Here is a 10,611-nt window from a genome sequence, read left to right as displayed (position 1 = left end):
CTTCTCGATCCTTTCAAAAAGGGGTGCCACGGCGACGATAACGGAAACGGTGCCACGGCAATGTTCCGGTTCCGATAACTCGATTGGGATACCGATGCAAAAGAGAAGTGTGCGGATGCATGGAACACGCAAGAGATGGTGGGGTACTCCCGGTTCCCGGGTTCCCACGGGTTGACGGCGGTGTCAAACGAGGAAACAACTAATGCCCACGGGTAGATACAACATCCAAACAAGCATCTCATACAACACATGCATTCGTTCACGGGCGTTTGTCTCGGGGTTATACCTTCGAAGCATGCAAACGGGACGGTTCTCATTCGGTGCAAAGTAGAGGAAGTAGACATTCTCGGGACGTTCATAGTGGAAGTAGTCGTTCTCGCTTTGTAGTTGTATACACTCCATAGGTGTTCGGGGTCACAACGAGGAACTTGACATCCATGAGGTCTTCGAGGGTCGGCGGTAGTGGTACTCGGTCGTTTCGAATAGGTACTTGGGGTCATCGAACTTGCCGGTCTCGTTTTTGCGACGGTAGTTGTTCTATGCATCCGGCGTCAAGGTACTTGTAGTTCTTAGTGATTCTGAAGATGGTGATAGTGGTACACTTTTCGAAAAGGAACTTCACGCATCTGATGTTCTCGGGGGGTGACGGTAGTTGTGCACAATCGTTGTTGGACTTGACGGGTCCGAGGTCTCCGGGTGTAGTGGTACTTGGCTTCTCGTCGTGTAGTCGTTTTTCATAGTCGGACTTGACAAAAATGCACACCGGCTGTAGTCGTGGTACTTGGCAGCAGAAAACACACAGTGTGGGTACACGAACTTGTCGTAGGTAAGTTCTCCGGGGACGGCCTTCGAGCTTGCCAGCGTGTGAAGCAGGGAAAGCAGCGGCAGCGGCAGGACATGGCAGCAGGGCGAGGCGGCGCTGCTCATGCGGGGGTTCGGCGAGATGGGACCTGCAGGCACGGGAAACAACGGGGATCCACCGGATCTGACGAGGCAATCCGGTCCCCGATGGTGCGAGTTGAACAGGACGACGACGGGGCCTTCGCAGCTTCGCCAGAGGCGTGCGGGTGCAGCGACGCTGCCGGAGAAGATGCAAGCGACGAGGAGGGTTCGGGATGGGGATGCTTGCGTGGCAAGCAGTGCTCGGGCTACGGCTTGCTCGCCGGCAATGACTGGAGGCGGAAGTCGCCGGTGCAGGTTGGACGACAGCGGCTGCAGGGAGCGGGCGGCAGCCATGGTGCTCGGGAAGGCGCGGGGAGGAGAGGGGAGGAGGCTGCTAAGTGTGGCCGGTGCTCGAGGAGCTCCTCTCCTCGGTCGCTCGGCGACAGGGGGTCTCGCTCCTCTCTCTCTCCCCCTCTGGGTGATGGTGCAAGGGAGAGGACGAGAGGAGGGCGCTGGGAGGAGAAAGAACAGGGAGATCGAGCGTATCTCCTGGCGGCGCTAGCAGGAAATGAAGGGGGGAGAGAGGATCGGCCAGAGGGTGTGGGCTAGGGTTAGGTGGGGCGGCTGGCCTATGGGCCGGCGCGGGAGGCCCGATTGGGTGGAGGTCCAACAGGCCGGCGGGGATGGATTGGCCTAGAGAGGCCTGCTGCTAAGCTCTCTCTTCCTCACTCCTCTTTTCTTTAAAAAACAGAGAACTAAAAGAAAGGGAAAAGAGAGAAGAGAAGGTTGGATGAAGAATTTGGTCATGCGGTTAATATCCTTGGACTCACAAAAATATGCTTGGTCCGAGAAAATTAGAAGTGTCAAGATCGAATGATATGAATTCAAACTCATTTGAATTTAATTCAAATGGGTTTGAACTAGGACTAGGGTTTTGAAGTGCCCAGAAATGTTGAGAATTTAGGTGGAGCTCGGGGAAGTGACGAAAGAATTTACAGGAAAAGTTTGGGGACCAAACTTGAAGCGGAAAAAGGCATGTGATTAATTGCAAGTGTGTTTATGGGTGATTTCAAAAATTAACGGGATATTTATTATAGCTCCCTAAATATTGGGAGGATATGTTTTAAAGAGAATTTCACCATGTGAATTTCCCTCAATTTAAATGGACCGAAGATCCATACAATTTATTTAAAAGAGTTATAGAATTAATAATATGATGGCATGATGACATGATGCGATGCAAGAGGTGACATGATGAAATGCAACACGCAAGAAAATGACATGGCAACGTCAGCGAAAAACTGGAAGACACGTGGCATATCGGTCTCGGGGCATCACAACACTCCACCACTACGAGAGGATCTCATCCCGAGATCTAGAGATGGCACCAGAGAGAAACGGAAGAGGAAGAGGTAAAACAAAGTTGCTTCTTGATAAAAGAGTGAAACCATGAACCTCGCGAGGTTGAACAAATTGAAAGAAAGAATACAACGAAGATGAACAAAGTTGGAAACACTCCGTGAGAAAAGAGGAACAAGGAACATTACTAGAACCTTGTAGGTTGAAAGACATAAGAAAAAGGGTTCCAATGGACAGGAAGTACATGCAAGCACTCCGATTGAAACGTGATGTACAAGGGATGATAAGGATCAATTACGACAACACTCTGGTTGGAAAAAGGAAGGCAATAATATGAATTTGGCAAAATGAAAGCACTTGGATGAGATTTCGGTTAGAAGAGGAATGATAGCCACAACACTCCAGTTAAAACAAGATAGAGAAGGAATAAGAATGATATAATTTGGGCAGCACACCTATTGTAAATGGAAGGAATTGAACATGAACTTGACAAGATGAGAGGATACTTGATGAGATGAACAACACACTGCCTCCGGAAGAAAGAATAGAAGATAGCTCATTGGAATGCCAACTTCTGCCACAAATGAGCTTGGAGAGCACCCTTCCAAGAGGGTTATAACAAAGTTGTTGGAAAACCACCAATGAAACGAATAATCTTGTAGTGGGCTTATGGAAAACATCTCAAAACTGAGGTGAAGTTCTGCCACCGAAAACAAAGATTGATGGGGAACAAAGAAGAGATGAAAAACTTCTTCACCGAGATAGGAAGGAGAAGATTGGATCATTGATAAGCACCACAATCGCAACCATCGTTAGGATAGGCTTTAGGTGAAATATAACCCAAGATAACTCCAATGAAGAGATTGATGGATTGAGAAGAGCTCATGCTCGAAGAAATTGATGGGTTTAACTATCTCATTCTTGACAACTGTTGAATCATGACACATGAAGGGAAATTGTTAAGAGTGACATAACACCACCTCAAAAGATAAAGTAGAATGAATTGCATTTCGGAATGCAAGATGAAGAATGCTTGAACTCCTCGCAAAAGAATCTTCAAGAACACTTCGAGGATGAATTAAATCATGATGAACCACCATGCTGAACTCCGGTAACAAAAGAAATGGTAGGGAGTGAAAATTGAAAAGAACAACAAGAAACCTTGCAAAGATTAGATGGAGCTTCGCAATGAGATAATTAATATAGGTTGGACCTTCGGAAAAGAAAGATGGATCATTTCAAACCAAAAGTTTATTCCTCATGAACAAACTCCGAACAAAGGAATTAATAACCTTGAGGAAAAACAAGAATAAGAAATTATGTTATGCTTATCCTTCATCAACTTAAATCGATGAGAAGCAATGGATTTAGCATACTACTTATTCTCGTAGAACGGATTAAGATAGATATGGCGCAAAATTGGGAAGGTCTTCAACTAACCACCGGTAGGATTGGAAAGAACGAATGAATCTGTATGATAACGAAGTAGGAGAACTCTTGAACGAAGCACCATAAGAATTGAACTTGAAAGTAGCAAAAGCACAATTCACCGGGAAGAATTAGAGAACGACGTTGATCCTTGAGGGAATTTAGATACAAGTGAAACGAAGAGATCATGAGCTGACTAGAGAATACTTGAGCGACGCGCCGGTAAGATTTGGGGAATGAGAGCTGAAAGTTGAGAATGAATAAACCAGCAATGATGGTCTTCGGAGAATCAAACTGAAAATACTCTTGAATTGCTCCGGATGGGTGAAAAAAATTCTCACAATCGCAAACAATTATGAGAGGATGGCATCAAGCTAGCATTTGAATCTTTGGAAGAACGGGTAAGGATTTAAGAGGAACCCCTCTTCGGTCTTCAAATCCGAGAATGAAGACGGGGAACAACACCATTAGTTGTTGAGACACTCCAGAATAATGCAGAATATAAAGGTTGAATCAATAGTGAAAAGAATTTGAAAGATCTTGGAGAAAGACATTTGACTGATGACAATTCATTCTTACGTCAAACTTTGAAATGAATTTGAAAATAACTCCAGAAAATTAGAAGAGTTAGGTAAGATCCTGGGAAAAGACTTGTGGGTTAGGGCCCACTCAAAAGACACACCGTTGACAAGGTTGCTTGAAAAGAGAGATTGCGCGGGTTGAATTAAATGGCTTGAATGAGATAACAACCTTGGAATAGGTTGAACGAATGTAGAGTGGAAACGCGAATCTTCGAGATATCTTCAACACTCCAGAACAAATGAATGGCGAGAAGAGGTGCACTGGCATGAGAAAACATTTGAAACGAGGAAAAGATATGATCCGCGAGGCTTGAATTGAATCCACCGGAGAAGAAAGAGAACGAAGAATGATGAACTTGAAGCTCCGTTAGTATCTTCCTGAGAATCACCGGATAAGAACATTGACGGAAAAGAATGGAGAGACTTCACATCCATAAAATAGATACTTGATTAAGAAATTTGACTCCTTGAAGAAACAAGGGTGGGAGGGTGGGAAAACAAAGACAACTTGGGATGGATGAAACGAACACCATTGATAAAAAGCTTAGAATTGATCTTGCAGATGTTGAAATGATCGGATCCACTTGAAGAGAAACACACCAGTTGAAAAGGATTGACATGACAATCTCGATTATCATGAAGGATTAGTATTCCCATAGAAATATGAGAGCACCATTTAGAAAGAGACATGGAATCAACATTTGACTTCGAAGCAACTCGAATACCACAACTCAAAACAAAACAAGGGATTGACTTGCAAAATAAGCCGGAAACAAACATATGATAGACCCCATATCGTATCATGTGTCTGTTGGAAGGATATCCTACGTGATACTTGAATTCCCACTTATAAACTCCCGAAACTTTCTGGTTATGCAATCAGGTGTTGGGGATACAGGGGAAGCATAATATCTCACCCAAAACTAATAAATCCTACATCCAGCTGTATCCATCCTTCAACACATAACCAAGAAACCTTCAGAAATCATTTACCTCAACCTTCAAAAAGCATCTGTTATACGAGTTATGGCAATACTCCCGAACACCCGCCCTAGTACTGGGTGGCGTCGAGGTTATCTCACCAACAACTGCATAAAAGAGATTTTCAATGTTGGCGAACTCTGGTATTCCAGAACTGCAACGATAAAATTGTGACAACAACACCTTGGAGCTCAACTCCCCGGGACACTGCCACAATCCCTAAATGTCAGGAGGCACCAAGAACAATGTTCTCGTCACAAAACCATCGGAAAGATTCCAATATACCCGCGTGATCCTAAAAAAATCGTGAAATTTAAGGAGAGGAGAGTCAAAACTCTACGTCAGGAGGCCTCACCAGAGCGACGAAGGGGCTGAGGAGTAAAAAGAATCCTACTCTCCGATATATATAATCCTAAGACACAAAACATTTTGTTCTAGACTCAACAACGTCAGCGATTCGATCAAGCAGGGGGCTCCTAAGTCGGGGAAGGCTCTGATTACCAACTTGTAACACCCACAATGCGGCTATATCTCCCACGTGTCGGGGCACGACTTAGAGGCATAGCCGCATGGTAGGTTTTCCGCAAGAGGGGTAATCTTCACACAATCCCATGTACTGAATAAGAAAGGGATAAAGAGTTGGCTTACAATCGCCACTTCACACATATAACAAGTTAAACATACATCATCCAGAATATAATCAAGGTCCGACTACGGAACCAAAATAAAAGAAGACAACCCCAAATGCTAGATCCCCGATCGTCCCAACTGGACTCCACTACTGATCAACAGGAAATGAAACAAAACAACGATCAAGATCTTCATCAAGCTCCCACTTGAGCTGGGTTGCGTCACCTGCACTGGAATCATCGGCAACTGCAACTGTTTGGAAGTATCTATGAGTCATGAGGACTCAGCAATCTCACACCCTCGAGATCAAGACTATTTAAGCTTATGGGTAGGATAGGGTAATGAGGTGGAGCTGCAGCAAGCACTAAGCATATATGGTGGCTAACATACGCAAATAAGAGCGATAAGAGAAGCAACGCAACGGTTGTGAACTAGAAGTGATCAAGAAGTGATCCTGAAAGCTACTTACGTTCAAGCATAACACAAGACCGTGTTCACTTCCCGGACTCCGCCGAGAAGAGACCATCACGGTTACACACGCGGTTGATGCATTTTAATTAAGTCAAGTGTCAAGTTCTCTACAACCGGACATTAACAAATTCCCATTTGCCACATAACCGCGGGCACGGCTTTCGAAAGTTCAAATCCTGCAGGGGTGTCCCAACTTAGCCCATCACAAGCTCTCACAGTCAACGAAGGATATTCCTTCTCCCGGGAAGACCCGATCAGTCTCGGAATCCCGGTTACAAGACATTTCGACAATGGTAAAACAAGACCAGCAAAGCCGCCCGAATGTGCCGACAAACCCCGATAGGAGCTGCACATATCTCGTTCTTAGGGCACAGCGGATGCGAAAGACGTCGGATTGGCATAGACCCTGGTTGCCCAGGGGGCGCCGGACATCGCCCAGTTCGGACCAACACTTAGAGAAGCCCTGGCTCGGGGGGGTTAAAATAAAGATGACCCTCGGGCTCGTGAAAACCCAAGGGAAGGTCATAGCACTACAAAAAAAGACACAGCCGTGACATTTTGGGCCGAACAAAAATTTTTCTGTCATACATATGACACTTCTATGACGATAATTGTGACAAAACCTGGTATCATCATAGATGTGGTGGGCTACTACTTCTATGACAAAAAATCATGACAGAAAATGGGCTTTTCGTCCTGGGCGGGCCGGAGACGCGGCTGCATGACATTCTTTGGGCCGTCCATGACGAAAAAAACCGTGGTAGAAGCGAGGGGGAGGAAAATTTCGGGGAGTTCCCGGTTACGGTGGGAGGTCGGGGGCCGAGCGATTCACGTTTCTCTCGTACACGTACGCGCGTGTGTGCGAGGCGTTGGCTCTAACTGAACTCGAGCGAGGTGTTGGGCTCTAAGTGAACCCGAGCGATTGCACTGCAGGCTACGCGTTACTGAACCCGAGCGATCGATCGATGGCTGTTAACTGAACCCGATCGAGCGATTCCTTCTCTACTGCTGCTAACTGAAGCCGATCGATGGGATGAATAGTGAGCGTTGCGGGGGGTTTGGATGAACAGTGAGCGGTGGCGTTGCCTCTGGATGAACAGGACCCCGTGGTGTGGTGGAGGGCTGGATGAACAGTAGACGGTGGAGGGGTGCCCGTGGAGGGGTGGATGAACAGGACCCCGTGGTGTGGATGGCTGGATGAACAGTAGATGATGGAGGAGTGGTTGAACAGGACCCCATGGTGTGGAGGGCTGGATGAACAGTAGACGGTGGAGGGGTGCCCGTGGAGGGGTGGTTGAACAGGACCTCGTGGTGTGGAGGGCTGGATGAACAGTAGACGGTGGAGGGGTGGTTGAACAGTAGCCGATGGAGTAGCGCGCGGTGGAGGCTGGATGAACAGGAGCCCGTGGAGGCTGGATGAACAGGAGCCCGTGGAGGCTGGAGGAGGTCGATGGTGGAGATGAACAGTATCTCGTGGAGTCCTGTTTTGCGGTACGCCACACCTCTCCTGATGAACAGGACCCCTGTTTCGACCGTAACGCTCCAACACAAGTCTGTTTCCTCCGTTTTGTGGTACGCCACACCCTTCCTGATCAACAGGACCCCTGTTTCGACCGTAGGAGGTCCGTTTCCTTCGTTTTGCGGTACGCCAGACCCCTCCCGATGAACAGGATCCCGTTTTGAACGTGGCCGGTCAAACACAAGGCTGTTTCCTCTGTTCTGCGGTATGCCAGGCCTCGTTTCCATCGCCTGTTCCGTCCAAGCCCTCCCGATGAACACGACGCATTCCGTTGCCTCCCCATGAACACGCCGCATTCCGTTGCCTCCCCATGAACACGACGACGACGCTGTTTCTCCGTTCCGAGCCAGCCATGTACACGAGCCGTCACCGTACGTATGCGCGAGTAGGCGTTCGAGACCCCGCCCGTATGTACACATATGTGGCCGTATTTTGTTTCTTGCACCCTGGCCGATGTACGTACGTGTAAATGCTACGTGCGCGCCTCTACTACGACACATGCGCGCCTCTACATCGACCAGCATGTACGTACACGTTCGCGACCAGAATGACAATGCTACGTACGCTTCGACCAGGTGGGTCCCGACTGTCAGGCACTTCCTTGCCTACAAAGATGTAGCTGGTCAGTCCCAGCAGTCAGGGGTGAATCGTTTTTTTTTCGGACACACTTCCTTGCGTGCGAAGATGTAGCTGGTGGGTCCCAGCAGTCAGGGGGGTCGTTTTTTTCGCGAAATACGATGGCCCGTCTGGTGGGTCCCGCTGTCAGGTGGAGGAATAATTATTTTGCACGTAATAAGGAGTCACTTCCTTGCTGCGGCCGTGGACCCAGCTGTCAGCCTCTCCACAAACAGTCCACGTCCGATGGAAGACGTTCCTTAACCACGTTGACCATGCCGCGCCGAGAGCACCAGGACGGTGGACGACGGCGAGGCCTAGGAAGGGGACGATGCGGATCCGGGGAAGACGCGGCAGTGGATGCCCACGCGTAGAGGAGTATGAGGGTTCACTGGTTTGCTGCGGTGTGAGGCTACCGTCGCCGCAGAATAACAGGGGGTGTGGGTGAGTAGAGGGATGGCCTGGCCAGCTGTCGGTGTACTAGAATAGGGGTACCCTAGTACCCCGAACTTGTGCACGGGCAGTTGCAGCACCCCGCAGCAAAGGCTTGCCGGGCGAACGCCAAGATCCCCCAAGGTTCCCTTGGAGCCATCCAAGAACAAAGTATTTAAGCTAAGGAGACAAGACCCCGGCAAGAGGAGCTTGCCGGGAAGGCCAACCAAGGCGCTCCAAGGAACTTGCCGCGACGCGCCACGCGCTCCGGCAAGGCAGCAAGCCCCCGGCAAGAGGAGCTTGCCGGGAAGACTAAACAAGGTACCCCGGGGCCCGGTGAGCGACGAGCTTCTGGACCCGGCAAGATAACAACAGCGGCAAGGCGCTTGCCGCGGCAGGCGGCCACTCTGCGCCCATGCTCCAGCGCATCCACCAACGTGTCGCTCTGGGGGCCTCTCCGGGCGCGCGTGGCGGGAGGCTGTGCAGCCAGCGATGCGCAGTGGCATGCGAAGCTGACAAGATCGCCATCGTGGCGAACGGTGGCGCCCCTAACGGTCCTTTTCCGCATTGTTCGGGCGACTCAGACGGGCATTTAATTCCCTTGTCCCCTGCCGTCAGGGTTAGGTAGGGTGCACTGTACAAGCAACTGTACCAACTACCTCGCTTTTTACGTTTTTACCCTCCTCTGCGTTGCCACCTGTCGGTGACCCCTTTAGCGTATAAAAGGAGGCCCATGCGCAACGTAGAGGGGGTTCGATTCGGAGCCTCAGACAATCGGCTTCGATTGATTCGTAGCACAGGAAACATCATACACTTTCGCTCGAGAGCAAGAACACCAGATAATACAACTAGACAAGCAGCAGTAGGAGTGTTATCTCTCCGGAGAGCTCCGAAGCTGGGTAAACTGCTCGTGTGCTTCGCCTCGATCCGCTCTTTGTGCGATCTCCGCCCCCCGCCGAACCAAAAGGGGCCCGGTCCGCCGGCCCCATAGGTGTTCGTGGATCAGTTCTCCCCGACATCTTTGGCGCGCCAGGTAGGGGACGTCGAGATTGCGTGAACCTGATCCGGCGTTCACACGAGCTAGATCCTTATTTCCTTCATCAACATGCCACCGAAGAAGAAGATTTCGGCGGCGGGCGCTCCATCCACGTCACTTCCGCCACCGTTGGAGCAAACGAGTGGTGGGGTGGACGCCGGCGGAAGAAAGGACGTCGACGAGGAAGCCCATGATGCCGCCAGGTCCAAGAACAAGGCTGCACAAACCTCGGCGACTGTACATGTTCCACGCCACTCTCAGGAGGCGCAAGATCAACAGCGTCATGGCACTAGTAATGCCATACGCATGATAGCCCAAGACCAAGCTGGTGGATCTCGGAGCGCTCAAGACCAGCATGCACGCCAGCGTGCTGGCACGAGCGGGGCACGGTCGCCTGGACGGGATACTGCTCCTTCTAACATAGTTAGAAGTTCGAGCACGTCCCGCTCCTCGCGCCGTCCGCCACTGCCACCCACCACTCCAGCAGAAGCTTTGGCGCGAGCTCAACTTCTCCTAGATTACCCTCCAACGTCGGACAAGATCGACGAATGGAGGGCCACCATTCAGAGTCTCATCGGCTACGCCAACGGCGACACTCCACGGCGACCGAGCGCGTCGCCGCCACGGCAGGACCGCCGGACGCGAGCCGGTGGCGATGAAACGGACGTAGGTGCAAC

This window comes from Triticum dicoccoides, chromosome 1A (assembly GCF_002162155.2).
Source record: "Triticum dicoccoides isolate Atlit2015 ecotype Zavitan chromosome 1A, WEW_v2.0, whole genome shotgun sequence".
In the NCBI taxonomy this organism is placed as follows: domain Eukaryota; kingdom Viridiplantae; phylum Streptophyta; class Magnoliopsida; order Poales; family Poaceae; genus Triticum; species Triticum dicoccoides.
The sequence above is the reverse complement of the archived record's forward strand: the minus strand, read 5'-3'. Positions refer to the sequence as shown.